Raw genomic sequence first — 27,195 nt, 5'->3', positions numbered from 1 at the left:
CAAATGACCACTGAAAGAAATTAGAAGTGAGATCTCTTGATCTTTATCACAGAAGTGTACATGAAGACTAGGTTTTCATTCTTTCAAACCCTGTGGTTTCAATCTCAGGTCCACTCTATCATCATTAATTCATTTTATATAAGGTCTGTGTTTCTGGTAGGCTGCATCTTCAGGGTATACCTTTGCCCAAAATCATGTCTCTGAATTCTTCCCAAAGGCAGAACCTCAAATGTGGGCAGGAATGACATGAGGATAAAGACTATTCTGCTCCCTCTAAGAAGAAACAAAAGCAGATCCTGTGGCATGGATAAAGAAAGTATGGTACATATACACAATGGAGTACTACTCAGCCAAGAAACACAATGACCTCATGAGGTTTGCAGGCAAATGGAATTAGAAAAACATCCTGAATGAATTAACCCAGACTCAGAAAGCAAACATGTTTTTCTAATTTCTTGTGTTTTATATGTATATAATGGATATTAGACCTTTATCAAGTGAGAATTTTTGTTTTATTTTTCTGAATTCTTGTGTTCAATTAGTATATCTTGGATACTAGAACTTTATCAGAGGAGAAATTTGGTGTTATTTAATTTATTGTGCTCAATAACTATGTCTGATATTAGACCTTTATCAGATGAGAATTTTTGTTTATTTAACTAACTATCTCCATTATGTATATTTTGGATATGAGACCCTTATCAGATGTGAGATTTTGTTCTATTTATCTGATTCCTTGTGTTTAATAAGTGTATTTTTGATATTGGACCTTTACTAAGGAGAGATTGTGTTTTTTCTAATTTCTTTTTTCCATATGTATATTTTAGATGTTAGAATTTTAACAGATGAGAATTTTTGTTTTATTTATCTAATTATGTTCAATATTTAAATTTGGGGCATTAGACATTTAGCTGATGAGAATTTTTGTTTTATATATCTGATTTATTCCATTCAATATATATAATTTGTATATTAAACCTACCACTGATAATTTTGTAATTTATAATTTTTTCATATCAGTATATATATATATATGTTGGATATTTGAACTCTATCAGTTGACTATTTTTGTTTTATTTACCTGATAACTTGTTTTTATTTTTGGTTGTGAGCCTAGCCTTTAATGGCTGAGCCATCTCTCCAGCCCAGATATCTTGTTTTTAATATGTATTTTTGTATATTAGACTTTTATCAGATGAGAATTTGTGTTTTATTTATCTGATTTCCTGGGTTCAACATGAATAATTTGTATATTACACCTTTAGCATTTGAGATGAACTTAATATAACAATACATATCTTTCAATAACAGCATTGGACATCAACACTCTCGTTTGCCTCATAAATAGAGAAAAAACAAAATTTTAATTTTAATTTTTAGTTTAGAAGTGAGCAACCACCATTTATGGTGTTTCCCAGACACACAACTCGGGTTCAACTCCTCACAGTAAAATGACTCACAAGTTAGACTGGCTTGAACTGGGGTTTGGGCTGACTATAGCAGTTAGCACAGAAGGCTATCTAAATATTCCTAAAAGTGGCTAGGTAAGGAGTTAGAGGTCTATAAAATTAGTAAGGCTGAACGGAAGGAGGGTCAGAGCTAAATTGTGTAAAGCTGTTACTTAATGTCCTCCTGACCAAGGTGGTGTCTCCTTGTGGAATTAGATTAAATCAGGAGACTTACATGTGGACTGTTGTTACTGCTAGTCCTTGAAAGTGGCCAAGGGAGATATCTGATTCCAGAGGTAGCCTTTTCTGAGGCTGTTCTCCAAACACCTTGAATGTGTATGTGCAGAGAGTGACCAGTACACACTGTTAGCCCTTCTTAAGGAAAAGTCAGCTGGGAAAACTATGAAAGCACACATGATTTTCATGACAGAAGACAGATGATATATAACAAGTAACACCAAAAACTCCTTGGAATTTGGCTTCCTCTGAAGGAAATCCTTGATCCCTCCTGGAAGTGACTTTGCCATAACCATCTGAGTTCTTATGATATATTCCTGTGGCTTGCAGCACCAAATATACACATTAAAACTAGGAAATCAGAGTGATTAAAAAATTTATATCTGATAAATGTCTAATATCAAATATATACTTAAGGAACACAAGAAATCAGAGAAACAAACAAACAAAAAAACACTCATAAAGGTCTAATATCAAAAATGTACTTATTGAACACAAGAAATTAAAAAAACAAAACTTCTCACCTAATAATGGTCTAATATCCATAATATACATAGTAAACACAGGATACCAGATAAGTAAAAAAAATTTTTGATCAGATAAAGGTTTAATTATAAAAATATACATATTGAACACAAACAATTAAATACAACAAAAATTCTCCTCTGATAAAGGTCTACTATCTAAAATTACATGTTGAACACAAGAAAACAGATAAATAAAACAAAAATTGTCATCAGATTAAAATCTAATATCCAAAATATATGTATAATGAAACCAACAAATTTGATAAATAAAACAAAAATTCTCATTTGATAACGTCCTTATTGAACACAAGAAATTAAACAAAATTTATCTTGTCTAATAAGAGTTTAACATAAAAATATACATATTGAATATAATTAGGTTAAAAAAATATTCCCATGTGAAAAAGGTCTAATATCTAAAATATACATATTGAACATAATTGGATAAATAAAACAAAAGTTATCATCTGATAAATGTCTAATATCATAAAAGTACTTAATGAATACAAGAAATTAAATAAAACAAAACATTTTCTCTGGCAAATGTTTAATATCCAAAATATAAATATTGAACACAAGAAGTTAAATAAAAGAATTCTCATCTTATAAAGGTCTAATATAAAAAATACATTGAACATAAGAATTCAGATAAACAAAACTAAAATTCTCATTGGATAAAGTCCAAAATTCACATATTAAACACAGGAAATCATAAAGAGAAAACGAAAGAAATCATAAAACAAAAACAAAATTCTCATGTCATAAATGGCAAATATTAAAAATATACTTATTGAACACCAGAAATTAAATAAAACAAAAAAATCTCATCTGGTAAAAGTATAATATTCAAAATATACATATTGAACACATGAGATTAAATGTTAAAAATTCACCAGGTGGTGGTGGTGCATGCCTTTAATCCAAGCACTCGGGATGCAGAGGCAGGAGGATCTCTGTGAGTTCAAGGCCAGCAGGTTTCCCAAAGTGAGTTCCAGGAAAGGTGCAAAGCTAAATGGAGAAACATTGTCCTGAAAAACGAAAAATAAATAAATAAATACATTTTAAAAATTCTCTTCTGATAAAGGCCTAATATTAAAAATATACATTGAAACCAAGAAATCAGATAACTAAAACAAAACATCTGATCTGTTAAAAATTTATAACCCATAATATACAGAGTGAAGAAGAAATCAGATAAATAAAACAAAAATTCTCATCTGATTAAGGGCTAACTAATATCAACAGTATACATATTGGACCCAATAATTCAGATAACTAAAATAAATTTTCTCACCTTAAAAAGGTTTAATATCAAAAATATACATATTAAAAATAATTAGGTAAATAAAACAAAAATTCTCATCTGCTAAAGGTCTAATATGAACAATATACTTATTGAACACAAAATTAAAAAACAAAATTCTCATCTAATAAAAATTTAATATCAAAAATACACATATTGAACATAATTAGGTAAACAAAAAATTCTCATCTGCTAAATGTATAATATCAACAATATACATATTGAACACAAGAAGTCATAAAAAGTAAACAAAATTCTCATGTGATAAAAGTCAAGTAACAAAAATATAGTTATTGACACAAGAAACTAAGTAAAACAAAAATTCTCACTTGATAAAGGTCTAGTATCCAAAATAGATATTAAACCCAAGGAACTAGATAAATAAAACACAAATTATCATCTGATCAATTTCTAATATTCAAAATATACAGTGAATGCAAGAAATTAGATAAAGAAAAGAAAATTTTTATTTTATAAAAGTATAATATCAAATATATACACATTGAACTCAAGAATTCAAATAAATAAAACAAAATTCTCAGCAGATACATGCCTATTCTTGATAATATATAGAGTGGAGACAAGAAATCTGATAAATAAAACAACATTTCTCATCTGATAAAGGTCTAATATCAAAAAATATACATATTGAACACAAGAAATTAAATAAAAAAATAGTCTCACCTGATAATGGTCTTAATCCAAAATATACATGTGAACACAGGAATTCAGATGACTAAAACAAAAACTCGCATCTGTTATCCATAAAATAGAGAGTGAAGACAAGAATTCCATTAAATAAAACAGAAATTTGCATCTGATATAGGTCTAATATCAAAACTATAAATATAAAGCTTAATTAGGTTAATAAAACAGAAATTCCCTTCTTATAAATGTTTAATTCAAAAAATATACATTTTAAACATGAATAAATAAAACAAAAAGTCTACTCTAATAAAGATCAAATATCCAAAATTCCATATTGAACCAAAGAAATCAGATATATAAAACAAAAATTCTCATTTGAAAAAGGTCTAATATCAGAAATGTATTTATTGAACACAAGAAATTAAATAAAACAAAAATTCTCCACTGATAAAAGTCTAATATCAAAAATTACATTTTGAACACAAGAAATGATATAAATTAAACAAAAATTGTCATCAGATAAATATCTAATATCTAAAATATACATACTAGACCCATGAAATCAGATAAATAAAATAAATATTCGCATCTAATGAAAGTTTAATATCAAAAATACAAATATTGAACATAATTAGAAAAAAAAAACCAAATACTCCCAACCAAAAAAGGTCTAGTATCCAAAATACATATTGAACCCAAGAAACTAGATAAACCAAACAAAATTATCATCCGAAAAAGATCTAATATCCGTAGTACATATTGAATCCAAAAAACAGATTTAAAAAAATTCTCATTGAAAAAGATCTAAGATCCATAGTACATATTGAATCCAAAAAACAGATTTTAAAAAAATTCTAATTGAAAAAGGTCTAATATCCAAAACATACATATTGAACTATAAAAATCAAATAAATTAAACAGAAATTCTCATCTAATAAAGTCTAGCATCAAAAATATACATAAAGAACCTTATTAAGTAAATGAAACATATAATCATCTGATAAAATTCTAGTATCTATAACATACACACTGATCACAAAAATTTAAATAAACAGAAATTTTATCAATAAAAATCTAATATATTAAACACAAGAATTCAAATAAAACAAAAATATTATTTTAATAAAAATCTAATAACAAAAACATACCTATTGAATAAAAGAAATAAAATAAAATAAAAATTCTCAACTGAAAAATGCTTACTATCCAAAATATATCTAGTAAACCAGCATATCATTAAAAACAACAAATTCTCATGTGATAATGTTCAAATATAAAAAATATAATTATTGAACACAAAAAATTAAATGAAAAATTTTCTGCAGATAAGATCTAATATCGAATGTATACATACTGATCACAAGACAACTGATAAATAAAAGAAAAATCTCATCTGATTAAAGTCTAATATCCAAAATAAACATATTGAACACAAGAAATTATATGAAACAAAAATTCTTGTCTGATAAATGTCTAATAATAAAAAAATACTTACTGGACAAAAGAAACTAAATAAAATAAAAATTCTCCTCTTTTAAAGGTCTAATATTAAAAAAATACATTGAACACTAGAATCCAGATAAACAAAACAAAAATCCTCATCTGATAAATGTCTAATATCCAAAATATACATAATAAACACAAGAAATCATAAAAAGAACAAAATTCTCATGTGATAGTGTCAAATATAAATATAATTATTGAACAAAAATTAAATAAAAAACTTCTCTGCAGATAAATATCTAATATCCAAAATATGGACATTGATCACAAGACAACAGATAAATAAAACCAAAATTTGCATTTGATTAAAGTCTAATATTCAAAATATTCATACTGAACACAAGAAATTATATAAACCAAAAATTCTAACCTGTTAAAAGACTAATAACCAGAAAACCACATTGAAAACCAAGAATCAGTTACATAAAACAAAAATTCTAATCTGATAAAGCTGAAATATCAAAAATATATTTATTGGACACAAGAAATCAAATAAAAAAAAAATGTTTCTTTGTAAATATTCTAATACCCAAAATTTACATATTGAACACTAGAAGTTCAATAAAACAAAAATTCTCATCTTATAAAGGCCTAATACCTAAAATATACTTATTGATCACAAAAATTAGATAAATAAAAAAATCTCATGTGATAAAGTTATATAATATCAAAATATACATATTGAACAAAAATAGATAAATGAAACAAAAATTCTCATTTGATTATGTTCTAACATCAACAGAATAGGTACTGGACCCAAGAAATCACATAAATAAAACAAAACTTCTCATCTAATAATGCTCTAATATCCAAATTATACATATTGAACATAATAGATAAAGAAAACACAAATTTCCATCTGATAAAAGTCTGTCATGCACAATATACAGATGGAACACAAGAAATTAAACAAGACAAAATTCTGATCTGATCAAGGTCTAATATCCAAAATACATATTGAACCCAAGAAATCAAATAAATAAAACAAAAAGTATAATATCCAAATTTTATATATTAAGCAGAAGAAAGAAGAAAAAGAGAACAAAAATTCTCATATAAAAAGTTCTAATATTCACAATGTACTTACTGACCACAAGAAATCAGATAAATAAAACAGAAATTTCAGATAAATAAAACATAAATTATGATCAGGTAAAGGGCTAGTATCCAAAATAAACTCACTGAACCCAAGATATCACATAAATAAAACATAAATTCTCATCTGATAAAAGTCATATCCAAAGTACACATATTGAACACAAAAAATCAGATAACTAAATCAAAAATACATATCTCATAGAAGTCTAATGTCCAAAATATACATATTGAACATTATTAGATAAATGAAGCAAAAATTTTCACTTGATGCAGGTCTAATATCCAGAATATATAGATTGAACTCAAGAAATTAAATAAAACAAAAATTTTCACCTGAAAAAGGTCTATATACAAAATCTACATATTGTGTACTAGAAATAAAGAAAATACAACAATTCTCATCAGATAAATGTCTCATATCCAAAATATCCAAATTAAACACAAGTAATCAGAAAAACAAAAAATTCTCACGTGATGAAGATCAAATATCATATATATTCATATTGAACATAGAAATTAGGTAAAACATAATTTCTCACCTGATAAAGTTCTAATATCCAAAATATACATTTTGAACAAAAGAAATCAGAAAAAGAAAACAGAAATCTTATGTGATACAGGTCAATATCAAAAATATACTTTTTGTACATAAAAAATTAAATAAGGGCTGAAGAGATGGCTCAGTGGTTAAGAGCACTGACTACTTTTCAAAAGGTCCTGAGTTCAATTCCCAGCAACCACATGGTGGCTCACAACCACTTGTAATGAGATCTGGTGCTCTCTTCTGGCCTGCAGGGACACATGCAGGCAGAATACTGTATACATAATAAATAAATAAATGTTGAAAAAATTAAATAAAACAAAAATTCTCATGTGATAAAATTTGAATATCCAAAATATAGCTATTGAATACAAGAAATCAGATGAAAACAAAATATTCTCACTTGATAAAGATCTACTATACAAAATTTACACATTGAACAGAAGAAATTAGATAAATAACAAAAAAATTCTCTTCTAATGGAGGTAAAATACCCAAAATATTCATTTTTAACATAATTAGATGAATACAGAAAATATTCTCATCTGATAAATCTATGATCCAAAATGTACACATTGAACACAAGAAATTAGACAAATAAAATAAAAATTCTCATTTGATAAAGGTCTATTACAAAAAAACAGAGAAACAAACTAGAATTTCTCATTTCATGAAGCTCTATTAACTAATATATACAATTTGAACATAGTAAATAAATGAAACAAAAATTCCCATGTGATAAAAGTCTGATATCAAAAATATACTGATGGAACACAAGAAATTAAATATAACAAAAATTCTCATAGATACAGGTCTAATATCCAAAATATACATATTGACCACAAGCAATAATGTAAAACACATATTCACCAGTTACTGTCTAATATCCAACATATACATATTGAACATAAGAAATCAGATAAGGAAACAAAAATTATCATTTGATAAAGGTTGAATATCCCAAATATACACATTGAACACCAAAAAACATGTAAATAAAAAAAAAATCTGATAAAGGTCTAATGTCCAAAATATACATATTGAAGAGACTTAGGTAAATAAAACAAAAATTCTCATCTGATAAAAGTCTAGTATCAAAAATATACATACTGAGTACAAAAAATTTAATGAAACAAAGATTTTCACCTGATAAAGGTCTAACATAAAAATATGCATATGGAACAAAAAATTAAATAAAAGTTGTCATCTGATAAATGTTTATTATCCAAAAGTTACATATTGAACACAAGTAATTATATAAATAAAACAAAAATAATCATCTGGTAAAGGTCTAAGTTTAAAAATATATTTAATGAACACTCAAAAATAAATGAAACATAAATTCATACCTGATCAAGTCTAATATCAAAAATCTTCCTATTGAAAACAAGAAATTAGATAAACTAAACAAATATTTTCACAAATAAAGGTCTAATATCCAAACATTTCAGAGAAACTCATTGTGAAGTAGGATGTTTTTGATATTAGACATTTATCAGATAAGAATTTTTGATTTTCTTAATTTCTTGGGTTCCATATGTATATATTTGATATTAGACATTTATCACATGAGAAATTTTGTTTTATTTATGGAATTATGTTCATTATGTATATTTTGGACATTAGAATTTTATCAAAAAATAATTTTTTATTTACATGGCTTCTTTAGTACAATGTGTATAGTTGGAATTTAGTTCTTTTTCAGATAAGAATTTTTGTATTATTTATATGATTTCTAGTTTTCAAGATGTATATTTAGGATCTAGTCTTTTATCACTTGAGAATTTTTGTTTCATTTACTTTCTTGTTCAATATGTATGTTTTCAATATTAGATTTTTATCAGATAAAAATTTGTGTTTTATTTTACAGATTTCTTGCATTCACTATGTATGTTTTGGATATTAGAATTTTTTTTTTTTTGCTTTTTCGAGACAGGGTTTCACTGTGTACCTTTGCGCGCTTCCTGGAACTCACTCTGTAGACCAGTCTAGCCTTGAACTCACAGAGATCTGCCTGCCTCTGCCTCCCAGGTACTGGGATTAAAGGCATGCACCACCAAAGACCAGTTTAGACTTCTTTTTACTTATCTAATTATGTTCAATATGTACATTTCAGGCATTAAACCTTTACCAGATGAGAATTTTTGTTTTATTCATCTGATTTCTTGTGTTCAAAATGTATATTTTGTATACTAATATGTTCCCATTTAAAATATTTGTTTTATTTAATTTTGTTTGTTCCATATGTATATTTTTGATATGAGACATTTATCACATAATATGTTTGTTTTATTTAGCTAATTATGTTCCATATGTATACTTTGGAAATTAGACCTTTATCACATCAGAATTTTTCTGTTTTTTATCTGATTTCTTGAGTTCAATGTGTATATTACTATATTAGTCCTTTATCAGATGGGAATTTTTGTTTTATTCATGTAATTAAGTTCAATATGTGTATTTTGGATATTTGACCTTTATCAGAATAGAATTTTGTGTTATTTATTTGATTTCTTGTGTTCAGTATGTAAAATATGGATATTGGTCCTTTATGATATGAGAATTTTTGTTTTATTTAACTCATATATTGTGTTCATCATGTATATTTTGAATATTGGACATTGATCAGATGAGAATTTTTGTTTTATTTTTCTGATTTCTTGTGTTCAATATGTATATTATGAATATTAGGCCTTCATCAGATGGGAATTTTTTTATTGTTTACTTTATTTCTTGTGTTCTATATGAATATTTTGGATATTATATCAGGAGAGATATTTTGTTTTATTTATTTGATTTCTTGTGTTCAATATTTATATATTGGCTATTAGTTCTTGATTATGTGAGAATTTTTTTATTTAATGTCTTGTGTTTGAAATATTTATATAGGATAATAGATGGTTATTTAATGAGAATTTTTGTTTTATTTTTCTGATATCCATTAATATGTAAATTTTGAATATTAGATATTTATCAGATGAGAATGTTTGTTTTATTTATCTGATTTCTTGTGTTCAATACATATATTTAGGATATTAGATCTTTATCAGAAAAGAATTTTATATTTTAATTTATTGTGGTCAATAACTATAGTTTGAATATTAGACCTTTTTCAGATGAGAATTTTTGCTTCATTTACTTGAATTTTGAGTTCAGTAACTTTATTTTGGATATGAGACCTTTATAAGGTGAGAAGTTTTGTTTTATTTATCTTATTTCTTGTATTCAATATGTATATTATTGATATTAGAATTTTATCAGGTGAGAATTTTTGTTTTATTTAGCTTACTTTTATAATATGTATGAAACTTGTCAAGAATACACACTTACAATTTTGTCACATACAATTCCTTCACTTTCAAGGCAAGTTAAATAAATTTTGCAGGTGTTCTTATGTGATATAATCATTTGAGATAATACTGTAACCAATAACATTTATCTTTCCTAAATGCTACAAATCTGAATTGTGAAACAATGTTGAACTCTGGGCATAAATTGCATTAAGTAAGATTTTCAAAGCAAAGAATCTAGCAGACACAATTTTATATAATTAAATGTAATAAAAATATAAATAATTTTAAAATGATTTAAATTTATAATGTATAATTTATATACATACTTAAATGTAATTAAATAAAAATATACCTTTTTCACACTGAAGAATTTTTTGTGTTTGTGTGGAGCTGAGGATCGAACCCAGGGCCTTGGGCTTTCTAGGCAAGTGCTGTACCACTGAGCTAAATCCCCAACCCCCACACACTGCAGGATGTTAACCACCTTCAATGCACACATAGGCAGGTCCCAATGCATTCATTATCTCAATGAAAAAATAAGACTTCCAACAGGACAAAGATGTGTTTGATGATCAGCACCAGGGGATTTATGGGCAAACATTGGTGGATTGATGATGCAAAATTTTCAATTCAGGAACACATGTATTGATTAAAAATTAAAAATAAAATTAAAAGACTGACACCATTGAAGAGAAACTACAATAGCTTGATTTGGAGATTATTTTTTCCCTGTTTACTTAACAGGATCAACTTTGATAAAATAAATTTTGCTTTATCTTATATTTTAACTTGTCTTGTTTCATTTTTATCTCTTTTAATGAGAGACAAAATAAATGTGGAGGGATGGGGATTTAGGGAAAAACTGGGAAAAGTGGTGGTCATGTAAACTATAATCAAGATATATGGTATAAATATATAAAAATGTAAAAATAATGTATTTTGCATACATACAAAAAGGATTTCTAGAGATTTTCTTTACTGTTGATGGAAGAATATTATACATAAAGTGAACATATCCTATATTTTCTGTGATTGCACACATACACCCTCAAAGTAGTGGTATGTTCTCATCAGAATATTTATAGAAACAAAAAGTGCAATAACCAAATTGTCAATTTATACACAAAATAGTTATAGAAACAAGACATGGAGTTTTGAACACAGTGCCTATGTGAATTAGTGTGTTAATTATATCTTAAATAAAAAACATGGATTTTGATGACAAAGTTATTTGGTTTCAAACATACCACTCCTAACTTTTTCCACAGGTGCTGTTTCTATGGGTGGCCCTACTGAATTTAAAAACTATCTTCTTAACTCATCATAGACTTTATGAGATAGAAAGAAGGAATTAATCCATTTAAATATAAATGCTTTATTTGAAAGTCTCTAGATGAAACAGTTTTTTGGTTATTGCTTCTTGAATTTAAAGAATGATGTAGTCACTGACACCCAGAGAATTTGCAGGATAATTCATAGTTGTATTAATTAAGGTTTTAAATGACATCATTAATTCATACTTGTATTAATCAAGGTTTTGCATGACATCATTTTGTAAACTATATGACTTTCATTTTCAAAACTCAATATGTGTTTATTAAAAGATGTAATTAAGGATGATGTACTCTGTGGCAGTATCAATTGCCATATAGGTATATGTTTCAAATATTTGTCATTATAAGCATGGGCAAGGAATCATAAATAATTATCTGTTGTGTATTTTGAACAGAAAAATTTAATCACAAAATTATTTCTGTGCATTTTTTTTACATTTTTAATGAACTAGTATCACGTTTCATGTGAAACCTCATTTTTATTTCATCTGGCAACGCTCACTACTATTTGATCTTTCCAAACACCTGAGTTCTGATGAGCAAACATATGGAGCCACATGATGCTTGGGGCCAGAGACTCAGGAATGTTAATTTGCTGCATTGTTTCCTCACCAGAGCAACGAAATGGGAAAATAGAACCAATGACTATAGAGTCAAAGAACTGTGAAGATTTGGTCCTATCTGGCCAGCACTCTCATCTGGGCCAGAGATCTAATCCAGCCCAGAGCTTGCATCTGGACCAGAGAGAGGCTCCCTAAATCTATCAGCTCTGTCTGGACCAAGTACACTGATAAGACCAAGAATGAATCCACAAGGAGATGGGCAGATGTCAAGGCAGAAGTACATACAACAAAATAAAGAGCAATACAGCATCACCAGAACCTAGCCCTCCTCCAACAGCTAGACCTGAACATCATGGAATGGAAGAAGAAGAAAACAACCTAATAAGTACCATCATGAAGAGGCTTAGAGCCTTATATAGAAAAAATCAAAAATAAAGTGGAGGAACAGACAAACAAAAAATGGGAAGAACGCTATAAAAAACTAGAGGAAAGGACAATTAATGCAGAAGAAAACAATAAATCCCTGAAAGAAAATCATGAAAAAGCAATGAAAGAGATGAGGGAAACAGTTGCTCATTTCTAAATTAAAATTTTTTTTTCCTCTATTTATGAGGCAAACGAGAGTGTTGATGTCCAACAATGTTATTGAAAGATATGTATTGTTACATTAAGTTCATCCAAAATGATTTGTCTCCTTAATCCTGGGGCCTCCTTATACAATGCTCCCTGAGCCATGTGTGTATTGATGGGATCATACCAGGCATGTTTGCACGTTTGTTTCATTTTATAACCAGGAAAGGATGAGGTGCAGAGAGTTTCATTGAAATGACCGAAAATCGTAAATTTTTATAAAATATGGATGACAGGTGTTAAAAAAAAAAGACCTGCCATCTCTCCAAATGTCATGTACTTAAGAATGATATTGAAGCTGATTTCCTAGGCATGGACATGATTATTACAAAAATGAATCATCTCTCTCTCCTTCACACACAAGCACACACATATCCATACTCACAAATCATCTGTGAACATAAAAGTACAGTATATATATATATATATATATATATATATATATATATATATATGATGTAAAACAATATGCTCATAACATTGTCTGATCTAACTGGGATCCAGATATGAATGTATAGCTGGATATTATATTTATATAATTGCTTGACCTCCCCACCTCCAAAATATTTCAGAAGGAAGTCATTCTTCCATGTCTGCAAATCCCAGGACAGGAGTTAAGGATAGAATATTCATGTTGCTGCCTCTCAGTTTCCATCTCCTTAAGAAGAATGGATAAAGAAAATGTGGTACATATACACAGTGGAGTACTATTCAGCCGAGGAAAAAAATGACATCTTGAGATTTGCATGCAAATGGATGGATCTAAAAAAACACATCATGAGTGAGGTAACCCAGGCTCAGAAAGATAAACATGGAATATACCCACTCATAGTAGGATACCAGATGTAAATCAAAGATGATTAGACTGCTGCACAACTTCAGGAAGACTACCTAGATAACAGGACACTAAGAAAGACACAGGGATCACCACAATGATAGAGAAATAGACAGATCTACATGAAAAACCTGCATGTGAGTGGGGCTAATGAAGGGCAAGGTTCAAGAGAGCTTAGGGGATCAGGAGATCCCAGCTGGATCAAGAACAGAGAGGGAGCACAAGAAATAAGAGACTATGATAAATGAAAACCACATAAGAATAGAAAGAAACAAAGTGCTAGAGAATTCCCCAGAAATCCACAAAGATAGCCCCACTGTAGACTACCAGCAATGGTAAAGACAAAGCCCAAACTGACCTAGTCTGGTGAACAGATGGCCAAACACCCTAATTGTTGTGCTAGAAATCTCATCCAATGACTGAGGGAGGTGGATGTAAAGATCCATGAGCAGGCCCCAGGTGGAGCTCCAGGAGTCCAATTGGAGAGAAAGAGGAGGGATTATATGAGCAAGAATTGTTGACACCAAGATTGGAAAAAACACAGGGACAAAAAGCCAAACTAATAGAAATACATGAACTATGAACCAATAGTTGAGGAGTCCCCAACTGGATCAGGCCCTCTGTGTAAGAGTGACTGTTGAGTAGCTTGAAGTGTTAGGGAAGAATCATGCAGTAGGGCCTGGACCTGTCCTTATTGCATGAGCTGGCTGTTTGGAACCTGGTGCTTATTCAGGGACACTTCACTCAGCCTTGGAGAAGGGGACTGGATCTGACTGGACTGAATCTACCAGGTAGATGAAACCTAAACTTTAAGTTAAGAAACAATGAAACAATTTTGCTAATGTTATGAATCATAATTCAAATATTTGATATGCAGGATATCTGGTATGCAACCACCAATGGGGTGGTGACCCACAGCTTGAGGACCACAGCTCTGAATGCAGGCAGAAATCTCCTCAAATCCTGGCAGTGATGCTAAGGCAGTGTGATTATTAGTTTTTATTATCAGACTGAATGAAACTAGTCACCTGGCAATACAGGCCCTCAATGAGGAATTATATAGAGAAGATTTACTTGAACATGTCTCTGTGGGATTTTATTAATTGTTAATAGTGATAAGACTCCCGAAAATGAGCAGAATCAATGAGATGTGTATTTCATGAAATGCTCATCTCTGTCTCAGAAGAAGAGATCCTACTTCCTTCTGAGCCAAACCTGTGTTTCCCTGGCAAAGTTTTCCAAAGACAGAGACACCCATAGACTCACAAAGCATTTCATCCTGTCAACAAAGTGCTGTGCTAAATTCTACCAATGTGTTATATACAACAAGCTTCATTTCAATGAATGTATTTTTCTTTGAATTTCCTGACCATGAAACTTTTCAGCTATGGGAAATTTGGTCTGAATTCACTTCGTTGATTATGAATTTCAGTCTTATGCTATATCCTTCCTATAGGTCTAATATCAAAAATAATCATATTTAACACAAGACATCAGATAAATGAAACCAAATTTCTCATCTGATAAAGATCTAACATCCAAAATATATATACTGAACAAAAGTCATCAGAAAAACCAAATATTTTCATGTGATTAAGTTCAATAACAAAAATATTGTTATTGAACATATGAAATTAGATAAAACAAAAATTATCATTTGATAAATGTGTAATACCCCAAATATACATATGGAGCACTGGAAATCAGATGAATAAAACAAAATTTCTCATCTGCTAAAGGTCTAATATTAAAATATATGTATTAAAGCCAAGAATCCAGATAAATAAAACAAAAATTCTCATCTGATAAAGGTCTATCATCCAAAATATACATATTGATAACAAGTAATCAAGAGCACCAAAAATGTTTATGTGATAATGATAAAATATCAAATAATGTTATTGAACATAGGAAATTAGATAAAACAAAATTTCTCAACTTATAAAGTGCTAATATCCTAAATATATATATTGAACACAAGAAATTAAATAAAATAAAAATTCTTCCATCATTAGTGCCTATATCTAAAATATACATATTGAGCACTAGAAATCAGATAAATAAAATTAAATTCTCATCTGATCAAGGTCTAAAATCAGAAATATATACATTGAACATATGTTACTATACTGGATTGAAACTGTAGAGTTCTAATCAGTTTGGTAAAGCCTTTGTACATCACAACACTCTTTAATTTCATGAAAGAACACATAATTGAGAAGAACCCTATGAAATTAAACAGTGTGGTAAAGGCTTTGCACAGCCCTATATAAAAACACATACTGGAGAGAAACCCTATGAATATAATCAATGTGGTATTGCCTAGTCAAAACACAAAGTAACCCTGTAACTGTTAAACTTTTAGTGTGCAGTTGGTCTCTTAAAGGCTTTCAATATAACATACTTTGAAGATCTGAAAGAAACCCCTACCAAAAGAAATCTGAATATATATAAATTGTTATGATCTTCAGCCAACATGCTTAAATTCAATTTCAAAAAAATGAATTATTTTGGAAAAAAAATCTAAAATGTGTCAATAATCTGTTCAAGTATTATAATATCTATTTTATTTTGTTTACATATTTTAACAAATATGGACAAAAGTCCTATGCATTTAAATGATAAGTAACACTTTTAGATTTTATACTTCTGTTCAAATGCATGAGATAATGAATTCTAATGAATTCTGATCTAAAATTTCATAGATATGCCATTTCAGTCGTTTTGATAATAGATCATATCTATGTGAACTTAGAAAAGGGTTTAATTTGGCCCTGGGTTCCACAGCAATACATGAACCTCTTAAAAGTGGCATGTAAACAAGTGTCAGATATGGCAGCTAAAACAGGCAGTTAAGAGTCACATTCTTGTCCTTGAAGCACAAAGCAAAAAGTGTAAATTGGAAATGGTGTGCAGATGTAAATGCTCAGGCCAACCCTCATGACTGATTTCTTCCTGCAGTGTACCATTTTCAAAATTTTCTCAAATGATATCACAGACTGAAAATGATAGATTACTCAGACTTCAAGACTGCATGCTTGCATTCTGTTACATGGACCAATTCATGATGGAGAAAAACTCTGTAATCATTTAGATGCCTCAAAACCCATGTTACCAGAATGATAATAGAAAAATATTCATGATTGAAAATTAGTTTAAAGATTTGTTTTAATTTTAATTATGGTGTGTGTGTGTGTGTGTGTGTGTGTGTGTGTGTGTGTGTGTTTTCTTCTGCATATATGTATGTGTATTTTGGTTCCCAAGAAGTTTAGAAACTTCGAGCTTCTTGTTGCAAGAATAACTAGAAGTCATCTAAAACCTGATCTTGGTCCAGGGGATGAACTTTTGTTAAAGGCTTGCCCGTGTCTCTATCCCTGTCAATATTTTAAAGCTTTTTATATCATCTAGAAGTCCAGAAATAGATAGGTACTCATACAAAAGAAAACACTGTTTATGTAAACAATTTGGTTAAGACTTTAGACAACACAGTTGTTTTCAGTTTTAATGAAAAAAAACTTGTTTTAAGTGGTTTTTATTGTAGCTTTGATGTAAGTAAGTTATTAACCATGTTCACTAAAGACTGGTATGAAAATCCCATTGTGGCATCTCTGGCAACTTTGGAGTAAGGTATTCAAGTGTGAGATATGTGTGGCAAATTCAATTAGTAAAGTTTATTTTGTGGTCCTTATATTAGTTCTGTGGCTTTTGTTCATAGTTTTTTGCACTTTCACTTTTTCAGAGGTGTTTTTTTGCTGCCTTGTATAGAATGGGATGACTATCTAAGTGGTTCATTTTTATTGAACTCTCAGGCAGTATGTGATCACACTTTCCAAGAAAGTATGTTTGTGAAAGGATGATGGATTTTTGTTCATGGTTGTAATTTTTATATTTAATATTCACAAATGTGCTTGAAATGTTTGTTATCCAGCCTGGCTTGAATGTAAGTAATTAGTCATGGATACATTAGAATTTAAAGTCCTTGTACAAGGGTCAAGGGGAAAGAGAGCTTAGGGGAGCAGGAGGTCTCAGCTGGATCAGGAATGAAGAAGGAAAACAATGAAAGAGATACCCTGATAAATGAAGACCCCATGGCAATAGGAAGAAGCAAAGTGCTAGAGAGGTCCCCTGAAATCCACCAAGATACCACCACAATAGACTACTGGAAATGGTCAAGAGAGTGCCTGAACTGACCTACTTTGGTGATTGCATGGCCGAACAACCTAACTGGCATGCTAGAACTCTCATCTATCTGATGGAAGTAGATGCAGAGATCCACACCCAAGCCCCAGGTGGAATTCTGGGAGTCCAATCATTGAGAGGGAGGAGGATTTTAAGAGCAAGAGATATTGAGACAATGGATGGATAAAGCATAGGGATAAATAGCCAAACTGGTGGAAACACATGATCTATGAAACAATAGCTGAGTAGTCCCCATGGAACTGAATCAGGCCCTCTGGATAAGAGAGACAGTTGATGTACTTGAACTTAGGAGGCCCCCAGACAGTCGAACTGGGACCTGTCCTTGATGCATGGGGTGGGTTTTTGGAGCATGGGGCCTATGCTGGGACACTTTGTTCAGCCTAGGTGAAGGGAGGAGGGTACTAGACTTGCCTTGACTGAATCTACCTGGCTGAGCTGAATCCCCAAGGGGAGTCCTTGCCCTGGAGGAGATGGGAAAGGGAGGTGGAATGGGGGGAGAGGAGGCAGACAGGAGAAGGAAGGACAGGGGAACACATACTGATATGTAAAATTAAATTGATCATAAAATTTTAAAAAATAAACAAAAAATAATAAGCTTCTCCCATCAAAGTGATTTAAAAAATCTGTTTATGCAAGCTTTATTGACTCTGATTTCTACCCCCAGCATGTAACAGGATCCTCATAAAGTTTTGCAACTCACAAATATATCTGTTACAGTAGTTTATGTTAAAAAATTTCCCCCCATTTTAATTGGGGCAGTTTACTTCCACTGAAATAAGCAAACTGTCCAAATAAGAATAGCAAGACTGAGAGGAAAATAATACTAGTTGGACTCAATATACATTATATGAATTCTAGTAAGTCACCAAAATCATTTATGTGCTTCTTTTAAAATACACCAAGGGGAACAGGTGGCATTTATTTGTTATTTGATTAGCCAGATACATATTAGAATTCTGAGATTGGAACAGACAAACACAACTCTACATTTAAGATCAAAGATGGTGATTTATACCTTTCCTCTTCATCTTCTTTGCTTTTAGCATCTCAAAGTGGATAATCAATAAAGAATAGCTAGCTGGTGAGTCTTTCCAAATGGCAAAGAACAGGAGCCATGCACAATATTTGGGAACAGTCATGAAGAGAAGTGTTAATTTTTTTTCAAGTTAAGTGATTCTCTGCTCTAAAGCATCATTTTCAGCATTTTTGTAAGTTTATGATCAGATTTCTTTGTTCCCAGAAAGAGATGTTCACGAGAAAGAGATGTGCAGCTTAGCTCATATACATGCTAGCTCATCACCCCCACCCAAAAAAACCCATTCAAACAAACAAAGTCCCACTTATGAAAGAAGTGATTTTATATGTCATGCCTTGTGAAAGCACCCATTTCCATGGTGCATCCCAACCCATATTTTTCTAGGTAGAAGAAACTGACATGCTGAGAGGGTAAACTGCCAAAGACATAACCAAGAATTACCTGGGTGTTCCTGCTGTCCTCCCCTTGATTTGTACTCTGTTCCTCAGACCTGCATTCTAAACCTGTGGTTTTTTCAATTAATAGCCCAAGACCTTTTTCTTCATGGATACCCTTGGATGCAGCTCAAAATGGCCTGTTAAGGAGAAAATCAAAGTGACTTCTCACATGTGATAAGTTCTATTTACTTTTGAAGGAGGAAATTTGTCAAAGATCTGTTTACAGAAACTGTAATGAAGAGGCACAGAAGTTAGAGGGAAACCAACACATCACAGGGATGTGTGTACATCAGCCCTGGAGTTAATCTCCAAACTGAGTTATCTAGTGGGACACATTGCCAGTCACTACTTATACTGCCACTAACCTGGAATTTAAGGTACTACTTTGCTCTCAGGATTAAGGAGCTTCTTCTGCCCTTCAAGGAAGGACATAGAATAAGACTGAAATTCATAGTCATGGCAGTGAATTTGGATCCAATTCCCCATAGCTGAAAAGTTTAATGGTCAGGAAATTCAAAGAAAATTACATCATCGAACTGAAGCTTGTTGTTTATAACACATTGGAAGAATTTAGCATAGCACTTGACATGGCAAGACAATATTAGGCGACATCTGTTGAAAGGGTGAAGTGTTGTATAAGTCTATGGGTGTCTCTGTGTCTTTGTAAAACTTTGGCAAGGAAACACAGGTTGGATTGTGAAGGAAGTAGGATCTATTCTTCTGAGACAAAGATGAGCATTTCATGAAATACACATCTCATTGACTGGTTAAAACCCCTCTCTCACAGAGCACTTTATTAACATCAATATTATGTAGAATTATCAGTCACAACAACTAAAAATGGGAAAAATTGATCATAGCCCACAATTCCTGGTAATAGTTCCAGTTTTGGAAAATCAAGGTAGGAACTCAGGTAATGATATCACATCCACAGCCAAGAGCAGAGATAAACAAAATTACCCATGTTGCCCATTTCTTTATGCTTATGAACTAGGTTCTTCATACTTACACAATATAGGTTGCAGAAAATGAAATTATTCTGCTCAGTTTTAGGGAGTCTTATCTTAATTAACAATTAATAAAATCCATCAGAGACATGTTCAAAGAAAATCTTATCTATATAATTCCTCATATAGGGTCCCTCTTCCCAGGTGACTAGTTTCATTCAGTCTGATAATAAAAACTAAGAATCACACTGCCTCAGCATCACTGCCAGGATTTCAGGAGATTTCTGCCTGCATTCAGAGCTGTGGTCCTCAAGCTGTGGGTCACCACCCCATTGGGGGATGCATATCAGATATCCTGTAAATCAAATATTGTAATTGTGATTCATTACATTAGCAAAATTGTTTCATTGTTTCTTAACTTAATGTTTAGGTTTCATCACAACATGAAGAACTATTGTTAGTGATATTTAAAGAGACAGAGAATTGGAAAAATTAAGAACCATTGATTTAGAGTGTCTAGTGGAACCCTAGTGTCTATTTTCCTACATATGAAGTGGCTTCCATAGGATTTTTGTGAATATCCATCACTCTATTGGAAATTCATGTTCTGTGCATAAGACTCCAGCTGTCTGGCCACCTTTACTACCCAGAAATAACAGAACAGTTTGAGCTACTCAAAAGACAGTAAAACTCCCACTACACACATGCTGATGACACAGATTTTAGTCCCACTGAACTCCACGACTGTATACCACTCCTATGAGGACTTTTCCCTAGGCTGTGTCATCCTCTTCTATAGTGATATTTTATTTGTATTGAAATGTGATTTTATTTATATGTTAATAAAGTTGCCTTGAGGTCAGAGCAAGCCAGAGCAGAAACTGGGCAGTAGTGGTGCACGCCTTTAATCCCAGCACTTGGGAGGCAGAGCTAGGTAGATCTCTGTGCCAGCATGGCAGACACATGCCTTTAATCTCAATAGCAACCATAGAAGACCTGGAGGTCTGTACAAACAGGCAGTGACGAGGAGGTCATGTGGCTGGGTTTACAAGCAATGAGAAAACAGAACAGGAAATCTATAAAAAAAAGATAGGACACAGAGAGGTAGGTCCTCTTCCTCTGGCATAACTCTGCCTAGCTATTCCCTGTAGACTCATTAACAGGAATATTGCTTAACAAGTGTCCTTCTCAGTCAGCATTAAGTCTATAATGTCTTGTGGCTAAGGAGACAAGGAGATGCAGGTAATTACAATGAACTATAGCATACATTAATTTTTGATATTATTACCTTGTGTACACAAAATTTCAGTAGGAGATAAACATTCAGATCCACACATGGACTGAATTAAAGGATGTCCAATCAATTGGAGAGAGATCTCTGGCTTTGGATGAAGAGTTTACTGAAGGTTTTCCCTTGTATCTCAGCAGTGGCTCCTGCTAAGTTTGGCTTGTCTTCTATTGTATTATGAGGAAAGACCATTAGCAGGGAAGCAATGTCAGTTCCCATGACATCTGCAGCTCTTCCCTGGACATTCTATTGTATCCTGGAGATCACTGGCCACCTCTGTGATGTCACCTTTCTTGTGGCAAATAAAACTGCCTGTGGGAAGTTTATTCAATATCTTCACCATTTACTGATGAACATGAAGGCATACTGTAGAGTCTAGTTCAGAAAGAGAATGGAAAGGGAAGAGATATCAGAGAATTACAGAAGAAAGCTGACCTTCAGCCTCAGTGTAAAACATCAAGAAAGAAATTGTCAAGGGAATTGTATAATGCATTGTGTGCAGGAAAAAGGAAGCTTCTTGGAAGACGTGGGCTTGAATGGAGTCTTCCAGTAATGGGTCACAGAAAGCTGCACTCTCTGGGAAACAACATAGCTCCCTGCTTGGCATGGCTCTTGAAATTCAAGGTTTCCCAGATATTAATTGTTCTGGCTCAGAGGTTAGGAACTGGTAAGGTCAAAGCTTTATGCTGGGAACTCTGCTTTTGTTCCATTTGGGGGGGTAGGCATTGATGAGTGAACATGAGATCAACATTAAGAGGGAGAGATTAATGAGATGTGCCAATTTCAAGGCAGGACATCACTGTACTTCAACCATACTGGGTAATGTTTGGTACTTCCCAGATGCTCTGTGTGTCCTAAGTTGTCAGTGAAGTGACTTGTTGAGTCTGGTGACAATGTTCTGCCCTTATATGTCTTCTCCATCAATAGTTATATGGTTAGAGTAACCTGTCAAGATTTTTGGGAACCTCTAAATGGTGGGGGTGATTGTGAATTATGGCAATTTTCTCCTGACTCATAAACCCACAGGCTTGTAGACTTGGCAGCCAAGTTGAATTCTGAGACTGTAGCCATGAATAAGCCTGAAGAGGCTGTTTTCTTCATTACTTTGTGCAATGCTAAGAAGGCAGACAGAATGTGTTAGCTGAGATAACCACTTCCTTCAAATAGAAAAGACAGCTGAGTTTCCCCAAGGGGGCTGCTGAAGCATGGGACAAAATAATTTGGGCTCTCACTGATTCATTGGTAAATAAGCTTTCTCAAACATTTGATTAGGGCTCAGGTAGGTCGGTCCATAATCTTTGCTTTGTCATACTGCAAGTTAATTTGCGTTCATCTACCCACAAGGAGCACCAGGGAGACACAATCCCACCAAAACTTCCTCTCCAAGATGCAGGTGAAGCAGAAGGTGCAGAGACTGACCAGTGAGCTACTAAAAATGACCATTGAAAGAAATTAACAGTGAGGTCACTTGAACTTCATCACAGAAGAGTACATGAAGAATAGGTATTCATTCTTTCAAACACTGTGGTTTCAATCTCAGGTCCACCTGGTCATCATTAATTCATTTTATATAAGGTCTGTGTCTCTGGTAGGCTGCATCTTCAGGTATTCCTTTGCCCAAAACCATGTCTCTGAATTCTTCCCAAATTCAGAACCTCAAATGTGTGCAGGAATGACATGAGGATAAAGACTATTCTGCCCCCTCTAAAAAGAAACAAAAACAGAGCCTGTGGCGTAAAGAAAGTGTGGTGCATACACACAATGGAGTACTACTCAGCAGAAAAAAAAACAATGAAATCATGAGATTTGCAGGTGAATGGATGGAATTAGAAAAACATACTGAGTGAAGTAACCCAGACTCAGAAAGACAAACATGTTTTTCTAATTTCCTGTCTTCTCTATGTTTATATTAGGTATTAGACCTTTATATGAGAATTTTTGTTTTAATTATCTGATTTCTTGTGTTCAATTAGTATAGTTTGGATTTTGGAACATTATCAGAGGAGAATTTTGGTGTTATTTAATTAATTGTGTTCTATAACTATTTGTCTGATATTAGACCTCTATCAGATGAGAATATTTGTTTTATTTAACTAATTATATCGAATATGTATATTTTGGATATGAGACCAGTACCAGATATATCCAAAATAAACATACTAGACACAAGATATTAAAGACAATATCAATTCTCATCTGATAAATGTCTAATATTAAAAATATGCATATGCAACCCAACTAGATAAATGAAACTAAAATTCACTTCAGATAAAGGTCTAAATCTCAAATATACATATTGAACACAAGAGATCATATAAACAAATGAAAATTTTCATCTTATGATGGTGAAGTATGCAAAATATACATAAGGACACAAGAAATCAGATCAATGAAACAAAAATTCTCACATAATAAACATCTAACATTGAAGATACACATATAGAAAACAAGAAATTAGAAAAACAAAACAAAATTTTCATGTGATAAATGTCTAATAAGAAAAATATACTTATTGAACAAAAAAATAAAATAAAACAAAAATTCTGTTCTGATTAAAGTCTATTATAAAAAATATGCCTATTGAAAACAAGAAATCAGATATCCATGTTGAACAAAAGAAATCAGAACAATAAACAAAAATTCTCATCTGTTAAAGGGCTAATATACAAAATATACATATAGAAAACAAAAAATCAACTACATAAAACACAAATGTATATTTAAAATATACATATTGACATTACTGCATAAATAAAACAAAAATTCTCCTCTGATAAATGTCTAATTGAAAACATACATAGTGAACACAAGAAATAAAAAAAAAAACAGAAATTCTCTCCTAACAAAAGACTAACATCCAAAATATACATATTGAATACATGAAATCACATAAATATAAGAAAAATTCTAATCTCATTAAGGTTTAATGTCAAAAGTATGTCTATTCTCATATGAAAAATTCTAATATCTGAAATATAATACTGAACACAAGAAATTAGATAAACAAAACAAAATTTCTCATCTGATAAAAGTCTAATATCAAAGTATACACATTGACCAGAAAAAATCATGTAAATAAAGTGAAAATTCTCATCTGATAAAGTTCTAATATCCAAAATATACATATTGAACACTAGAATTCAGATAAATGAAACAGTACTTCTCATCTCATAGAGGTCTAATATCCAAAATATAAATACTGAACACAAGAAAATAAATAAAACCAAATTTCACATGATAAAGGATTAATGTCCCAAATATACCTATTGAAAACAAGAAATCAGATAAATTAAACTAAATTTCTTACCTGATAAAGGTCTAATATTCAAAATATATAGAGAGAACACAAGAAATCAGAAAAACAAAACAAAATTCACATGTGATAAAGATAAAACATAAAAATATACTATTGAACACCAGAAATTAAATGAAACAAAATTTTGAACTGATAAAGATCTAATATCAAACATATCCATATTGAACATAATTAGAAAAAAATCTCATCTGATAAAAGTATTATATCCAAAATATACATATTGAATACAAGAAATTAATTAAATAAAAATTCTCACCTTATAAATAACTAATATCGACTAGGCAGTGTTGGCACACGCTTTTAATCCCAGCACTCTGGAGGCAGAGGCAGCTGGATTTCTGTGAGTTCAAGGCCAGCCTGGACTACAGAGCTAGTCCAGGACAGGCTCCAAAGCTACTGAGAAACTCTGTCTCAAAAACCGAAAAAAGGAAATATTTGAGGTTGGGAATTTAGCTCAGTGGTAGAGCACTTGCATAGCAACCACAAGGCCATGGGTCAGATTCCCATCTCTCCCCCCCAAAAAAAACTAATATCCAAAATATGCAACTGAACAAAAGAAATCATATATAGAGAACAAAAATTCTCATCAGATAAAGGTCTATATCAAAATATACATACTGAATTTAAGAAATAAGAAAAAACAAAATTCCCACCAGTAGGTCTAATATCCAAAACATGCATATTGAATATAAGAAATTAAACAAAACAAACATTATCATCTGCTTAAGTTCTAATATCCAAAATATTCACACTGAACAGAATATATCAGACAAATAAAACAAAATTCTTATCAGATAATTGTCTAATATCAAAAATATACTTATTGAACACAAGAAATTATATAAGACAAAAATTCATTGAGTTGGGGATTTAGATCAGGGATGGAGCACTTGCCTAGAAGCACAAGGTCCTGGGTTCAATACTTAGCTCAAAAAAAGACAAAAATTCACACCATTAAATTTTTAATATCCAAAATATATATTGAATACAAGATATAATATATAAAACAAAAATTGTCACCTGATAAATGTCTAATATCCAAAATATTTTTAGTGAATACAATAATGTATAATAAAAAATTTCACATGTAAATTTTCTCATATACAAATCACATCTAATAAACAATAGAAATCCAATGAATAAAACAAAAATTCTCACATGATAAAAGTCTAATTAACAAAATATACATATTAAACACAAGAAAACAAATAAGACAAAACAAAAATTCTCATCTGATAAATGCAAATATGAAAAATATACAGATTTAACACACAAGTAGGATAAAAAATTCTCATCTCATAAAGGTCTGAGATACAACATACACATAGATCACAAGAAATCAGATAAATAAAACAAAAATTCTGAACTGATAAAGGTCTAACTTTAAAAATAAGCATACTGAACACAGAAATAGTAATAAAATGAAAATTCTTACCTGATAAAGGTCTAATGTCCAAAATATAATTATTAAAAACAAAAAATTAAATAAAAGAAAAATTTTCAAATGATAAATCTGTGATATGCAAAATATACATATGAAACAAAAGATATCAGATAAATAAAACAAAAATTCTCAAATGCGAAAGTTGTAATATACAAAATATACATGTTGAACACAAGAAATCAGATAAATAAAACCCAGATTCTCATCTGATAAAATGAACAATATACAAAACATAAACATTAAGAACAAGATATCAGGTACATAAAACAAAAATTGTCAACTGATAAAGTTCTAATATCCAAAATATATATACTGATATCAAAAAATAGAAACAAAAAAATTCTCACTGGTAGGCCTAAGATACAAATTATACATATCGAATGTAATAAATCAGAGATATAATACAAAAAATCTAATCAGATAAAGGTCTAACACCCCAAATTGAAATATTGAACATAATTAGATAAATAAAACAAAAATTCTCATCTGTTAAAATTCTAACTTCTAAAATATACACATGGAACACAGAAATTAGAAAAAACAAAATTTCCCCTCAGTAAAGGTCCA

General features: G+C 30.9%; 1 protein-coding gene across 1 annotated transcript in view; it reads right to left on the bottom strand.

The window, feature by feature from the left end:
• The window catches only part of LOC118575374 (zinc finger protein 679-like), a gene marked incomplete at its 3' end in the record, with an annotated part of 38,745 nt that overhangs the window by 10,657 nt on the left and 893 nt on the right, over positions 1 to 27,195 (bottom strand). The gene's annotated exons all lie outside the window — the stretch shown is intronic.

This window comes from Onychomys torridus, unplaced genomic scaffold (genome assembly GCF_903995425.1).
Source record: "Onychomys torridus unplaced genomic scaffold, mOncTor1.1, whole genome shotgun sequence".
NCBI classification, from domain to species: domain Eukaryota; kingdom Metazoa; phylum Chordata; class Mammalia; order Rodentia; family Cricetidae; genus Onychomys; species Onychomys torridus.
The sequence above is the reverse complement of the archived record's forward strand: the minus strand, read 5'-3'. Positions and strand labels throughout refer to the sequence as shown.